The sequence below is a fragment of the Furipterus horrens genome, unplaced genomic scaffold (assembly GCF_987537825.1).
Source record: "Furipterus horrens unplaced genomic scaffold, mFurHor1.1.pri manual_scaffold_3, whole genome shotgun sequence".
Lineage (NCBI taxonomy): Eukaryota > Metazoa > Chordata > Mammalia > Chiroptera > Furipteridae > Furipterus > Furipterus horrens.
The window spans coordinates 66455469-66472468 of record NW_028327173.1 but is presented as its reverse complement, the minus strand read 5'-3'; positions in this window follow the sequence as shown (position 1 = coordinate 66472468).

Sequence of the window (17000 nt, the reverse complement as noted above, 5' to 3'; positions counted from 1 at the left end):
TATAGAGGTGCTTATGTTCTTTTGAATTAGTGTTTCGGGTTCCTTCAGGTATATTCTCAGAAGTGGGATTGATGGGGCAAAAGGCAGATCCATTTTTAAGTTTTTGAGTTATCTCGATACTGTTTTCCACAGTGGCTGCATCAGTCTGCATTCCTACCAAGAGTGCAAAAGGGTTTCTCTTTCTGTATATCCTTGAAATCATTTGTTGTTTGTTGATTTATTGATGATAGCTATTCTGACAGCTGTGAGGTGATATTTCATTGTGGTTCTAATTTGTAGCTCTCTGATGATTAGTGATGCTGAGCATCTTTTCATACATCTATTGGCCCTCTGTATGTCTTCTTTGGAGAAATGTTTATTCAGATCCTTTGCCCTGAAACTAGACCACCTTCTTACACCACACACAAGAATAAATTCAAAATGGATCAAAGAGTTAAATGTTAGACCTTGAACCATAAAAATCCTTGAAGAAAACATGGGCAGCAAAATCTTGGACATTGCTTATAGAAATTTCCATTGGATGTATCTCCCCAGGCAAGGGAAACAAAAGAAAAATAAACAAATGGGACTACATCAAACTCAAAAGTTTCTGCAGAGCAAAGGAAAATACGAACAAAATAGAAAGACAACCCACAGAATGGGAGAACATATTCACCAATATATCTGATAAGGGGTTAATACCCAAAATTTATAAAGTACTTATAAAACTCAACACCAAAACAACAAACAACCCAATCTCATTATTTCTTTATTATGCTAGTTAGAGAATTATCTTTTTGTTAGGATAGCCTCTGTATTTTGTTTATTTTTTTATATCTATGGCAAATTGATATTTCAAGCATTAGGCACTATATGTAGTAGTTCTTCAATAAATGTATCCTGATGATATTGATTTTACTAAATCCATTTTCCACTTCCTTTTTAATGACTCCTAATAATCCTCATAATTAAGTTAAGTCAATAGTAACACAAGTGTGAAATTTGGCATTAAAAGCCTATGTAATCATTCATTCCATCAATCAATAAATATTAATTGCACTTCAAGCAGTGTGCTTATATGCTGAGATTTTAGATATGAATGAAGCATATATGGTTTTTGCTTTAGGTATTATAAAATCTAGTGAGGCCAACGTTTAAAAAACATCATTATTAACATCTTGGTCATCATCACTTTCATCATTATCACTAACACATACTGAGAACTTCCTCAGTGTCAGACCCTCTTTTAGCCTTTTACATATATTAACTCATTTAATCTTCACAGAAACCTTATAAGTACATAATAGTATTAGCCTCGTTTTTTTTTGATGAGGGAACTAAGGCCCTAAAAAAAAACTAAGAAATATAAAGAGTGAATTCCAATGTGGTACTAAAGTTATAAACCATAATGTGATAGTTAAAATAATGCCAAAAAGCAGCTATCAGTATTGGCAGAAAAAGAGGATTAAGATTTCTCTTCCTCCAGTCTTCTTCCCTCTGCTTAAAGGAAGAAAGTCTGTAAGTTTTTTAATATTCTTATTTTAAATTTTATCTTTTTCTTTTCTAACTTTTCAAGGAGAAAAATCCCTGGTATAATGGTCACAATGTTTTTGTATACTTGATGTTTTGATAGTTATTTGTTAAGATAGAGAAGGTGATACAAAGTATGTGATGTGATCCAGAGCCTTCCAAAATGAGGGGAAAGGGCACACCAATTGAGATGTAAGCAAAGGAGCTCTGCTTGGGAATTTAGAGCCCTCTGTTTTATTTTCTGACCTCACTACATAGACTCCCACACCATCCAAGCTTGTCATTGGATAATAACTGTGTCCAGCAACCCCTGGGACCCAACAAATTTATCATTGACTCTGCAGGAGAGATTTTTGGTTGCTTGCATCCTGACTTGTGCTGTGGGGTCTAGCAAAGCCAAAGGGTTACTAATTGCCATGTTAAATTCTCCTGGCCTCAGCTCTTCTCTCCCTTGTGTCTCTCAATCTCCCAGTGCAATTGGGGACATCGTAGGAATTTATCTGCACACCAGGAGCTCAAAAAGCATTTACTGCTAGTTTGTCTGTATCAGCAGAGGAGAAAGGTGGTTTAAGTCAGGGAGACTGTGCTCTGCATTTTATGATGCCATTTCATAATAGGAGGTTGCAATCTCCTGCTTACTATAAGATAAAAGAGAAAGAAATTCACAACAACTTGTGTTTGGGGAAACATTTTCTTGAATTTAAGGTTATCCATCAAGATAACAGTTATTACTAATGCCCTTATCTGATGTTGTCTAAATAAAATCCATTAACTGACTTTACATTCCCAGGTCCAGTTGCAATAACTTCATTATAGCTGTCAATACCCTGTTGAAAATAATAATTCTAGCATTGATTTCTACTTCTTTTTTGCTTAAAGACCCTTTGGCATCTCCACTGATTTTCTGGAGTTTAAAAAATTTGTGACATCAGGGGGAGGATTTAAAAAGCCAGCCTGAGAAAAAGAGTTCCTCGGTGACCTTCCTTATGCAATACGTTAGACAATTTAATTCTGTTTCAGAAAATATAGAATCAGTGACTCAGGGTGAATTTATTTCTCCATCCACTTTCAAGTTTAAAAATATTTTTAGACAGCATGAAATGCATTTGCATCATTTTTACAAATATTATATAAACAGAGCTATGCCTGCTTCATCTTGGTTAACCATGACACCACACTTGATCTGACCTATACATTTTTAAGTTGACTTAAGAACACAAAAAACTCTTCCTACAGCTGATTCAAATGTGAAATATTATAATTTCTTTTTGTGAGAACATGTTTCACATGCATTTGATGGGTAATGAGCTTTGCATTTTCAACACTGGACTAAAGAATAGTGTTCTTTGCATCACCAAGCACAAGTAAGGTGAACAACTCTTGTTTCCAGGCAGAAGTAGAAGTGGCCTAAAGGTATCAGGTATATTGAACATTATATTGCTCACTTGTGAGGTTGAAGATGTGATGTAGGTGCAACCCATGGTGAAGGTTTTTGCTAAGGGAACATGAATTTGAAGAACCTGTTGTTGCTCTTTACAAGTCCTTTATTCCACCTTCCAACTCGGTATGCTCCTTACTCTCCCAAACCAGATGGCAGGTGCTAACTAATGTCCACTGTCACTGAGCAAGAGGATTTAGAGATCTGGATTTTATTTGTGGCTTGGCCACACCTTACTCTCTTCTTGTGTTCTCTTTCTTTTAAACCCATGGACTTTTTTAGAGGCTTAGCATCTAACGTGGTAGAAAGAGCACCAGCTTTGGAGTCAGAGAAAGCTGAGTGGTGGTCCTGACTCTGCCAGAAACAAGGATAAGATCTTAGGCAAATTATCTAATCTTTTGGAGATTCAGATTTCTTATCTGCAAAATGGAAATAAAATTGCCTCCCTTGCAGAGTTGTTTGTGAGAATTTAATTAAACTTCATAAATACAGTAACCAGCAGAGTATTAGTTACATTGTAGGAACTCAATTATAATAATAATGGGACATAAACAGATAAATGAAAACATAGGGTATTGTGATCTGGTATCTTTGTTTTTCTTTTTTCAGTGGATGCAGTGTTGCTTCTGAAGACATATTATTTGTCTTGTAAAAGAGGAATTCATTTTCAGATACCTCCCCCCTTTACGAAATGACAATAAAGTTTACATCTATTTCTCAACTTCATTGATGCAAACATTGAGTCGGATAGTAAGGAAATGAAACTGTTATGTGAGTCCAATGTAAAAGCTTAAAAAGTAATTGCTTTATAGTTAGTTTAATAATTGTATTAATTTGATTCTAATTTTCTTGTTTAAAAGACAGTCTGAAACCCCATCATTCTGTCATTTCACTCTGGAAACCTCACTTTCAGCTTCTATGCCATGTGGAGTTAGGTCAGTGTGAGGTCAAAGTTCCCTTCAGATCCTAATGACACTGTGATTCACAGATGGGGAAATGTGGTCCTGAACCCTCTGAATGCAGAAAAGAGTCTTTCTTTCCAATCATTTCAAGATCACACAAATCACCTGCAACACTGATGCTCAGGATGCTGCCTCAGTTTCCTCAAGAAAGAGGATAACTCTTGATTTACCTCAGATTATTTCATTTCTGAAGACTGATAAGTGGCAAGCCATGCATTATTCTATATTTCCTGGTTAAAAAATTACAGTATTTTATAATTTAACAACCAATGCTTAATATCCAAATAGGTGGCCATATGAAGTACTGAACTTAGAAGTGTTAGTCTTAGAATTTTTTAATAGTCTGTGATTTCTTTCAGTGTTTTTACCTTCCTACTCTCTGATCTTTTGTCTATAAAACAAGGGGCTTCAACCAGGTTATGGCAGATTATTCCTCAATGATGATCGAATCGAATCGGCAGCCGTCCGTCTCGAGAGACGATGGTGTAGCTTCTTAAGAGTCTATCTGCACCGCCGAGAATGGTTGTGCAGTCCGACTTGGGAGTGACACGGTATCTGTCTCCTCCCGTGTTGAATCGACATCTTGCGATGATGCTGGAGTGTCCTCTCCAGTGAAGCTGAAGCTACAGAGCCTGGGCAGGGTGATATGGAGGGTCTGCTGTTGCCCATGCAGCAGACACCCCTCTCTTCGCAGCTGAAGGGTCCAAGGGAAAGACGGAGTCAATACAGCTTGGCTTCAGGTGCGCCGCAGGAGTTGCCGGTGTTGACTACAACGTCAAACCGCCTTAGGGACTCTGGCTCCGGATTTTCTGTCGGGGTTTACTCCCTTAGCCTTTCCCCTGAAGAGGTATGCCGCAAGGCAGCGGAGGTTTTTTGGAGTCAGAGTTTTCCTTCTCTGATGTGCCCTGACTGGAAGATCGAACCAGCGACACTTAGCTCGCAGGCTGATGCTCAATCCACTGAGCCAAACCAGCCAGGGTTCAATGATGATAGTTATAACAATAATTATGAGAAGGAGGAGGATAGCAGCTCCCATAATTAGGCAAGTATTATGATTATATGTGAGGCCCTGAAGTTTGCCTCAGTTTAAAAAACTGGCTATGTGACCCTGGGCACTTTAATTTCCTCAACTGTAAAATGGGAATACGAGTAATACGAACCTCAGAGGGCTATTGTAAAGGTTAATTGAATAATATACGTAGGTGTTTGCCACAGCTGAAGAATGAATGTCAGCCTGTAGTAGTAATGGTGGGGACCAGGAACAAGATCCTTAATTTAATTTCCACAGCCTGCTACCTTATAGGTATTAATATCCATATTTTATAGAAGAAGTAACTGAAGTTCAGGGCAGTTAAGTAAGTTTAAATATAATGGCTAGGAAATAAGAGTCAGATTTTAAAACTAGGTCTGTTTAATTTTAACCAGTAGGTGGGATACTTTCTAGCTTTAAAATTCTATGAAAATTCTACTTTGATTAGAATTATAAAATGGTATTTATGAGTTAGTTGTTCCACTTTATACATATAACTAGCAAAGCATTCACCATGTATTGTTATACTGTGGGGTTTTTTTTGTTGTTGTTGTTTGTTTGTTTTACCAACAACAGTTAGTAAGCCTCTGAAGACAAAAAATCATGATTTACAGGGCCAAGAGACAGGGATCCTGGCACATACTAAACATACAAGAAATGTCTTTAGAACAAAATACATTATAAGAAAACAAAGAGTCAATGGCAAACAAAACTAAACAATTTCATTTGGTTAACTTGGCTTTATGAAAAAAAAGCCAGAAAAACAGAGGCTAGGGAAATTACATTTTATCAGGGCCATGGGGTAAACAGACACTGAAGGTAAGCTACTATTTATCTTGGGGGTAAGAAATGAGATTTATTTTTAGAAACTTGCTCCTGAAACAATTGCTCTGAACTAAGATTTCTATGATTCTTACAATGATCATAATTTAAATTAATAAATTTTTATATACAGAGAGGTTTTAAACTTAGAGACTTGGCTGTTAAATTTAGAGCAAACACAGGCAGTTCAGTTTCAAAGACATTCTAGGAGAAATTCACTACAGTTGATGTTTCATATTAAAATTTATACCATCCATCATCCTAATAGATTATCCTTATGATTTGTCCATCACATTATGAGAACAAAATGCTATCTTGTCTCCTTGATACGGTGTCTTTAAAAAAAAAAAAAAAAGAAAGGAAGGAAGGAAGAAAGACCACACTGTTTCTTTTTAGTTTTTTTCTTTGAAGTTGTTCATAGCACACAAGGTCTGGTATCGGGAGTAATTAGAGTAAACCATGCAGAAATCCCAAAGGGAGCAGGCAGGTAGGATAATGTTTGCTGCATTAAAAACTTTTTTAAAAAAGCTTAGTTTTTAGAGGACGAGAAGGTGAATAATTTCTTACTGGGAAGATTAAATGAGTGAATAAGTTTTACCTGTCTAACTTAGACTTCCCGGTCTCTCTGAGATGTAATCATAATTATGTGGAAAGTCTGAGGTGGAATTTTTAATAATTAACAATGCTGTACATGTGATTGGCAGACAAATGTTTTTGAAGATTATGACCCGTAGTAGTTGTGCACTAAAATCACCTGAGATGCCAGTCTCCACCCCAGGCCCAAGGAAACTGAATCTCCAATCTTTAAGGATGGGTTTAGGCCTTTGTCCTAACAGGTTCCTTGGGAGATTTTAAGGCTCTACATATAGTGTAAAAACCCTTGACAGATAGGACCTTTACTAAGAAAGTCTTCATTTTCCTAGAACAGAATTTTAATTTTTCCAGCTACAGTAGTCAGTTACAGTAGCCCCCCACCCCTTATTTGTAGAGGATACATTCTAAGACACACACCCCCGCCCCAGTGTATGGCTGAAAATTAGAATAGTACTGAACTATATAACTATATATATATAGTACTGAGATAGATAGATAGATATACATATAGTTATGATAAATTTTAATACCCTTTCCATCTTAACTAAGCACTCATGCACTGTGGCCATAACTTTTGCAGTCTTAAGTGTTACTGTAAAACTAGCACACATTTCTTTTTCCTTCTTCACAATTTCACAGATCGAAAATTTGTTCTTACTGTAGATCATAACAACCTTAGCATACGATTTTTCACTTTCCTTATTAATTAGAGAACTTTCACCTTTTCACTTAAAAGGAGCACTTTATGGTTTCTCTTTGGTGTATTCTAAATGCTAGCACCGCTCCTCTTGTGCTTTGTGGCCATTACATAGTAAAGTAAGGTCGCTTAAACACAAGCTCTGTGCTACTGGACAGTGGATGTGATAACTGAAATGGCTGCTGAGTGCCAAACAGGCAGGAGCATCTACAGCTTAGAGACACTAGACAAAGGGATGATTCACATCCTGGGCTCGACAGAAGGGGACTGTGTGAGATTTCATCACGTTACTCAGAACGGTGCACAATTTAAAACTTATGACTTGTTAATTTCTGGAGTTTCCATTTAATATTTTAGGACTGAGGTTGACCACGAGTAACTGAAACCATGGAAAGCAAAACTGTGGATAAGGGGCACTACTGTAATTTGGTTTGTGTTAAATGCATCACATGCATAATGCTCTTATATTTCCTTTACTTATAAACGCAGAATGATGTAAAGTATTTAAAAACAAAAATAATGTGAAAATAGAGTTTTAGGATTTACCAAGTAAAAATTTCCCAAACATTAAAATGGGACAAACGTATACTAAAAATTAGTCATTATTTAGCTCAAATTTAAATTTAACTGTGTGTCCTATATTTTATCTGGCTACTCTATGCAAAAATACATAAGTCACAGCCTGGAGGCAGCTACTGCACCATTTTCAAATAAGCTTACTTGTGAACTGATGCAGAGGAAATTATATTTGTCACCTAAAATAATATAATTAATGTAAGTCTTGAAAATCTTTTCTTTGTTTAGAAAACAAGAATGCAAAAGCAGCCTTAATAATGTAACAGCCTCTGTTAGAGATGTTTTTTACCTTTCTTAATTCACTTTTAATTCAATGCAGTATTGTTGTTGTTGTTTTTAAAGAACTAGTACTTTATTCAGTGAAAGAAACTTAACTGTCTGCCAAACTCAAAGTTGCATATAATTTTGCACCTAGCTAAGTGAAGTGGCTCTAAAAAAAAATCACCAATACGAAAATGGACGTGGTTACCAAGACCTACAGGAAGTCTAAGGAAAGTAGGTGATGATGATAAGTATCTCTCCGGCACCCAGACCTGTCTCTGTGTTCTAAACAGGGCATCGGGTGTGGCCACAATTCAAGCAGATGTTTCCACATGTGAGAGTTGAGGTTTGAGTCTATTTGCTGCCTCTGCCTTTTCCTTTGTATCATTGATTGTGGCGATGTGTGTTTTGAAGCTGTCAAACTTCTTTGCCTCTCTCTGGTGGAGCTGTGGGCTGTGGTGTGCTATTTCTTTCTTGCATGTTTTTATATCATTGTTAAGGACTTTTTAATTTAATTTTAGTCTTGTGTTTTGAGAATTTTGAATAAGACTCTCTGGTCAGTGTCTTAGGGTATGATTTTATAGCAGAAAGAGAGAAAAACTGTAGAGGTATTACTCTTAAAGGGGAAAAAAGCCTCAGTCTAAAGCAGATGACCTTGCCCTTGTTCTGCCTTGACACTTGGAGTTGAACTGCCCCAGGAAGTCATTAACAGACCAGTAGTGACTGTTTTGTCAGGTCCTATTGTTTAATTGGGTCACAACTTAGATCCTAATTCTAAAATCCTTTTGGCACATGCCATAATTCTCAGTACTTTGTATCAAATACTTCCTAGCAGCTGCCTATGTGAGGCAAAAAAGCAAATAAATTTAACATTTAAACTATTTCTTTAAATAAAAGAGTAAAAAGTTTTCTACTGGTCAATCACTCAACCTTTTTATGGAAATAATTGTACCTTTCCCTACAAAGCTCTCCTTGAATTGCATTGAGTGCTCTACACCATGCCTGGAGAAGAACAAGTCTTCACTCCACCCAACAGCGTGTCCTGGTTTGAAACTGTTTCCTCTGTGTCTTGTCTTGAAGCTCTATGTCTTTACCTTCTCCAGAGACAAAACTGAATTAAAGTTCTAGACATGAGGAATGAAAAGATTTTTTAAAAACTTCATGTATTTGACTCTTAACAGCTCTGGCCCATCACAACTGGATTTTTCTGGAAGTACATCACAGAAATTATTGCTATCAAAAAATTAGGAAGTGGAAAGATCTGGGAAAACCCAGAAATCTCAGTTGGTAAAACATTTTTCCCTCTTACCCGGTTTATGTTTCAAGTGCTGGATATTTTCTTTATAAAGCACCTAAATGTTGGAACTTATCACTCTTTCTCCAAGGAGACCGTGACACAGACCAATGGATCTGTTTATTGAGATTTTTCCCCAGGAGAAGCAGCCTGCATTCCATTTTGATTAATTTCATTCCATTGCCACTAGTGATGTTACTATAAACAATTCTTCCCTTTTCTTGTTCTTTCTTTTTGGTGTTAAGATCCATCAAATATTTTTGTTCTCCTTAATTGCCATTTAACCAAGCTCCATGTATTGAGTTGTGTTAATTTACACTCCTATGTCTGTCAAGTTGCAACTTTGCTTTTCCAAATTTCATTATCTGTTTACAATATTTTCCCAGAGTGCAGTAACTATTATGCAACTTTTTAAGAGGGTAGTATGGAAATACTTAGGACAGACACTCCCCCAGATTGCTGAGGCTTAATGAGGGGGAAGGGGAAAACTTTCTTGTCTGAGAAAGAAGCTTATGTAGAGGACTTTAGAGGAGTGAGCAGGGAAAACAAATGAACAAAACTGCAAGCAGTGAGTTCAGCATGAAAAGAAGGTAAATTGTAAGTTTGAGCAGTAAGTGATAAGGCAAGAGAAAAGTAAGGATCGGATTGAAAAAGGGCATTGCACATCACTGTAAGGTTTTGTCTTTGTCCTAATGGTAAAGGGCAATAATAAAGGGTTTTAAGAAGGAGAATTACCAAATTTCTCTTTTTGAAAGATAACTCTGGCAATGTGTGTAAGATGGATAGAGTAAAAAATGTACTAAGAGAGAGGGAGAGGGTTTTTTTTTAGTACCTAGGCAAAAAAATAGTACCCAAAACTCAGGTAGCAATAATGCAAAAGTCATGCAGGTGGAATCCATGCATCTTGGTGACTCGTTAAATACTAATGGTGCAAATGAATGACAATGCAGTGAAAGAAGACTCTCAATTTCCAGGCCTGGGGAAATAAGGGAATTGTCAAGATGATTCATTCAGTTAGTGAGAAAGAAAACACCAAGATGAAAGTTCCATTCTGAACAGGGGGTCAATTCTATTTTGGACCTGTTGAATCTGTGATGTCTGTCCTATACTTGGGTGAAGATATTTAATTGGCTGATTGCATAATAAATATTGAATCCATCAGTCATAGGGAGTAGTGAAATCTTGAGACTAAATGAGATTACCTGGAGAGAGGTTCCAGAGTGACAGTAGGGAGTCCATGGCATTTGAAGTGTGAACGAAAGAAAATTAAGCCATGAAGGATAATGATAAAGAATAGCCATAAAAATGGGAATAAGTCTAAGAAAATATTGTGCCACCAAGAGAAGAAGGAATTTCAAGTGCTCAATACTACTAGATAGAGAAGTTGGTACTGAAAGGTTCATTGCATTCATAGCAAACCAGTCATTGGTGACTTTGTTGGAAATAGTTTCATGGGAGTAATTGTTCTAGATACAATTTCAATCAAATTGATTGAATCAATTTTGGTTAAGTTGTAACTTTTAAACAACTTTGCCATTTAATATTTTATCATAGTTATTGGTATAAAATTTTTCATAATATTCTTTAATTATCACTTTAATCTCTATAGCACTCATGATCTCCCTTATTTTGTTCTGATGTTGGTAATTTGTGTCTTCTCAGTTTATCAATTTTGTTTATTTTTTTTCCAACAAAACAAGATTTGATTTCATTGGTTCATTCTATTTTATTTTCTATTTCATCAAATTCTTTTCTTCTTTTTTATTTCTTTCCTTATGCTTAGTCAGAGTTTAATTTGCTCTTCTTCTTCTTTTTTTTTTTTTTTTAGTTTTTAAGAGCCTAAGTCATTGGATTTAGTTTTTTTTAATATATAAACAATTAGAGATAATAACTTTTACTCCAAATAGTTTAGCTGCAGCTGTAATTTTCATATGCTGTGCTTATAATTATCTTTCATTTCAAAATATTTTCTAACTTTCTTTGTGATTTCTTCTTTCTTCCATGAGTTATTTAGAAGCATATTGTTTTATTGCCAAATATGTGAGGATTTTTCAGATATCTTTGCTATTAGTTATTAATTTAATTCCTTTGTGTTTAGATAATATACACTATGTAATTTCAATTTTATTGAAATCTGCTTTTGACTTACAATACAGTCTAGGTATATGTGTGTACTTGAAAAAAGTGTATTATGCTGATTTTTATGTCAAGTTGTTTAGTATAGTTTGTCTTTTTATATCTTACTTTCTGTCAATATTCTATCAATATCTGTTCTTCCATTTTATTCATATTTTGCTTCATGTATTTTGAAATGCTGTTGTCAAATGCATAGATATTTGTTTTGCCTCCTTCATAGATTGATTCCTTTAACATCATGAAATTCCAGTTACACACCTTGTTTGTTCTGAAATCTATTATTTGATGTTAATTGTACCACTCCCTTTGTTTTATGCTGCTTTTATGATATAACTTTTTTCTTTTAACTTACTTGTGTTTTTAATATTTAAAGAGGGTTAGCACATAATTGGGTTTTTCATTATATAGTTTGACAACTTATTTTGATTGGAGTGTTCAGATCACTTACATTTAATATAATTATTGATGTGCTTGGGTTTAAATGATCAACTTGCTATGTTTTTCTATTTTGATATCTGTTTTCTTTCTCTGCTTTCTTGTGGATTAAGTATTTTTAGAATTCCATTTCACCTCCACTATTTGCTTATTAACTATACTTTTTACTTTGTTTTCTAGTGGTTACTCTAGAGCTTGCAAAGTGCATTTTATTTATTGTAATTTATTTTCCACTTAAAATAGCTAGGGGACTTCCAGCCAAGATAGAGGCTTAGACAGATATGCTGCATCTCCCTCCACAACTAAGAAAAAATATAACTACATCAAAACTAGAGACAACCAGAAGTTTCAGAAAATCAAGCTGCATGGAAGTCCAAAAAACAAAGATATAAAGAAGAAATACTCATCCAGACAGGTAGGAGGGGTGGAGCTGGAGCAGAGAGGATGCAGTATAATGGAGGCAGGAGCAGCAGCAGCAGTAGGCCAGTGGAAAGCACCATCAAGCATTTTTAAAAGTTGAGACAGACCTGGGGAACACTCCCAGCACCAGAACAGATGGCACAGCTCACGGCTCCAGCACCAGAGAAAATAAAGTCTCATTGCTTCTGACTCTGCAAACAAGTGGAGGTTGGGGCAGAGCTAGAAACTGCCAGTCTCTCAGCAGAGTCCACTTCTGGTCCTAGAACATGTGCAAGTCCACCCACTCTGGGGACAATGGCCAGGGCAACAACCAGAGAGGTGCCAGTCCCATACAGAAGTCAGGGAAGTGCCTGGAAAAAGGGCAAGGGCTGAGCAAGTGGCACTGTTCCCTCTCAAACCCTTCCCACCACACAGTGCCACAGCGTGGTGAAATGGGTCGCCCCATACTGAAAATACCTAAGGTTCCACCCCTTACAACATAACAGGTGTCACAGAGGCAAACAAACACATGAGCCCATCAAGATCAGGAGACAGAGAAGTATGGCCCAAAAGAAGGAATGGATCAAGGTAGGCAAACTAAGTGATGAGGAGATAGACAACCTAACAGATGTAAAGTTCAAAACACTGGTGGTAAAGATGCTCATGGACTTCACAGATGTGCTTAAGTATGGCAGACACATAAGGGAAGAAGTGAAGGCTATGCTAAATGAAACGGAGGAAAATCCATACAAAACCAATGGCGAAGGGAACAAAACTGGAGTTCAAATAAATTATTTGGAACATAAGGAAAAAAAAAGAAAAGGTCAACCAGTACAGAATGAGGAAACAATAATTGAAAAGAAAATGAGGAGAGGCTTAGGAAACTCTGGGACAACTTTAAATGTGTCAACATCTGAATCATTGGAGTGCCAGAGGAGAAGAGAAAGAGCAAGAAATCGAGAGCTTGTGTGAAAAAATAATGAAGGAAAACTTCCCAAATTTGATGAAGACCAAGAAGACCAAGAAGCACAGAGAGCCCCAAACAAGCTAGACCCAAAGAGGACCACTCCAAGACACATCGTAATTAAAATGCCAAAGGTTAAAGATGAAGAGAGAATCTTAAAAGTAGCAAGAGAAAAGCAGAGAGTTCCCTACAAATGGGTGCCTATAAGACTATCAGCTGATTTCTCAAAAGAAACTTTGCAGGCAAGAAGGGACTGGCAAGATATATTCAATGTGATGAAAAGCAAGGACCTACAACCAAGATTACTCTACCCAGCAAAGCTATCATTTAGAATGGAAGGGCAGATAAAGTGCTTCCCAGACATGGTAAAGCTAAACTTGTCCAACATCATCAAGCCATTATTATATGAAAAGTTAAAAGAACTTATTTAAGAAAAAGAAGATCAACACTATGAACATTAAAATGACAACAAACTCACAACTATTAACAACTGAATCTAAAAAATAAAAACAAAAACAAACTAAGCCAACAACTAGAACAGGAACAGAATCATAAGCATGGGAATCATTTGGAGGGTTATCAGCTGGGAAAGGGAAGGGAGAGACATGGGGAAATGGTGCAGGGACTAAGAAGCATAATTGGTTTGTACAAAATAGACCAGGGAAAGTTAAGAATAATATAGGAAATGGTGAAGCCAAAGAATTTATATGTATGACCGACAGACATGCACTAAGGGGGCTGGGATTGCTGGAGGGAAGGGGGATACTGGGAAGAGGGGAGCAAAGAGAAAGGAAATTGGGACTCCTGTAACAACATAATCAGTAAAATATACTTTAAAAAAAAGAAAAAATAGTTAAACATACCTGTTTGTCAAGTCTTGGGGAGTTCCTAGGACATATAGGCCTTACAGTGTTAATATCAGGAAAGTCCCAGACACACAGGAATAATAAGGATCATCCTATTCTTCACATTAATATAAGAATATTAAAATGATATGATATGAAACTAACAATACATTGGTATCTTGATTGCTTTAAACAGTTGATTATCTTTTAAAGAATTTTAAAACATAAGAAAGTTTATTATGTTTACTCACATATTTACAATTTATTATTTCCCTTATAGTTATGGAAGGAAGGATGTTGAGGGGGGGCAATGAAAGAAAAAAGAGGCTTGTGAGTGATGATTGTAAGACAATAGATGGGAAAATCTGTGAAGTGCTAGTGTGCAAAAATGGATTCTAATGAGAATCTGAAGGATAAAGTTGGGTTTCAGTTAAAGTCAGAAAATAGACAGAGGAGATGGTGAATATAGGAGAGCTGCTCATAAGAATACAGGTGTCCACAGCTCACAGAATGAGTGTCCCAGAGGATGTGGACAGCCTAGGTAAGAAATTCTCTCTACTTTTTCCCACTCTAGGTCTGTCCTAGCTTTCATGTATAACTTCTAGAGTCATTTTGATTTGAGATGTGCATATTTGGCAGTTTTGTACAGACTAAATATCCCCATATAATTTAAAAAATACAGTAGAGTCTGGATGTAAGTGGCCCAAGATGGAGGGGAAGAAAAAGCATCTTTATATAGCTCAGAATAAACAACACTAAGGGGGTACAGAGAGTGAGTGGGAGGGAGTGAGAAAGAGAGGTAGATATGCAAGGTAACAAAGAAAGAATGAACTCTGAGAGGATGGTAAAACTTGCAAAAAAAAAATAGGCCAGGCAAGAAAGCTATCATAGAATGTGGGATTTTGATGTACTAAGTTATCAAACTACACCTGACCTTATGCAAAAGAATTGTGTTTATTTCCTTCTTCATTAATTTGGTAATGTAATCCAAAGCACATGGATTTATGAAAAGATAATAGATAACAGAGCCAAAAGAATTACGCTATTTTTTTTTAACATGTGAGGTCTGTCCAGAAAGTATCCAGTCATGTAATATAAAAAACAGAGTCATTTCTTGAACAAGATTGTACATAGGACAATGACCCCTCAGTCCCCTTCAAAGTAGGCAAATTATGACCTTACACCATTCTCCCAGCATCTCTTCCACTGTTCAAAACACTCTGTAAAATTTTTTGTTGGAGTCTCTATCAACTGCCCCATCATATTTTCCTGAATCTTGACAGTGTGAAATCTCTTCCCTTTCAAAAGTAATTTTATTTTGGGAAAATCCAGAAGTTGCAGGGCACCAAATCCAAATCTGGGTTGTAAGGGGACTGAGTCACCTGGATGATTTGATGTTTCACCAAAAATCTTTGCATGAGCAGGCGCATTGTCATGATGAAACTGTCAATCACCAACTGCCCATAGCTGTGGCCTTCTGGATCATACAACTGGTTTCCACAGAGGAATGTTGAAGCTTAATGCAAAATTTGGTGCAGATTTATTGCTCTACTTGCTCAGTCCTTTTGAATGCAACAACCACACAGTACACACGGCTCACTCAATGACATCTACCACCCTCACTCACTAGTACAGTGAAGTCATCATTGTTCATGCATGCACATTCCAGTCTACTCTCCTTGGCTGCCAGGTTACAATGATGTTGCGCAAACCGTTCTTGTTACATGAACAATGGCTGGACTTTTTCTGGACAGACCTCATATTACCTAACTTCTATACATATGAAAAGTAAATGTTTTCATTAAGGACTAGAACATTCAGCAAACCTTGTTTAGCATCTATAAGCAGGTTTGTTATACAGTTACTAAAATAAGTTATACGGTATTTAATCTTCAGTCTGTATTTTTATTCTGTATATCCTAGACAGTGGTCTTAGGTACTGCACACATCTGCTTGAAGTCACTTATACTCTCTGAGAATCAAAATTAAAAATTATATCTTCATCTAATAAGACAATAAGGAACCTCAGCTATTACATCCCTGTAAGAAAACTTTTCCCAATCTTTTATTTTTGTTTGTTTTTCTTCTTCTTTTTTAATTGTATTTTTCCCATTACCATTTGTCCCCCCAATGTTTTAATCACATTTGATAGGAGGATATGGGATGTTATTATTTTAACAAATGTGTTGGTCACTGCTTCACAAATGGTGGGTACACTACAGTACTTCATGGGTGGCCTGTTCCCTTTACCCATTCAGAAGAATATTAACCCTGAATTTGCAGCCAGGCATCCATCAGCTGACCCTCCTGGAGTTTTCATTATTCCCTAACATACTTCTTTGCTCCAATCAAGCTATCCTGCTTACTATTCTACATATATGACTTGCTAATTTAAGTACGTAACTTCTCTGAATCATCACACGTAAGAGTTGAAAAGGCTCTTAGAAGTTTAGGCCAGCCCTCCTCAACTTCCACCTGAGGAGACACATTTCAGTAGTCCTTCAAACCTAAGTTCAAAACTTATCTCCCACAGATTGTTTTCCCTGTTGAGTGGTAGCCAGCTCTGGGAGCCACCTTTTCTTTGTGTGTGTGTGTACTTCTCTTGCTATTATCATTTCTTTTTGTCCAAGAAGGAAGCCCTAGATAAGTCCACATTCTTCCAATGGCCTCCTTTTCCTTTGCTATAAGAGAGAATGGGATTTGATGATCTTTAAAGTCTCTTTTTACCAGCATAGACAGGGGTGAGAAAAAGTAGGCTCATAGTTGTGAGTATGCAGAACATAGTTTATTCTTCTATTGTAATTTATTCATTATTGTATTGTTTATTATTATTATTAACCTACTTTTGCTCACCCCTGTATTCTGTCTGACCAATTGTGAAGTCTCATACTCTTTATAGTTGTTCTTGGTCATGTATGCAGGCAGTCCTTGCTTCACATGATATCTTGTTAACTGAACTTGGTGCATAGTGGTACCTCTTCCTCATTGCAATGTTCCAGGGTGTCGAAGGTCAAAGGTCAGTTACCACACACCTGTGC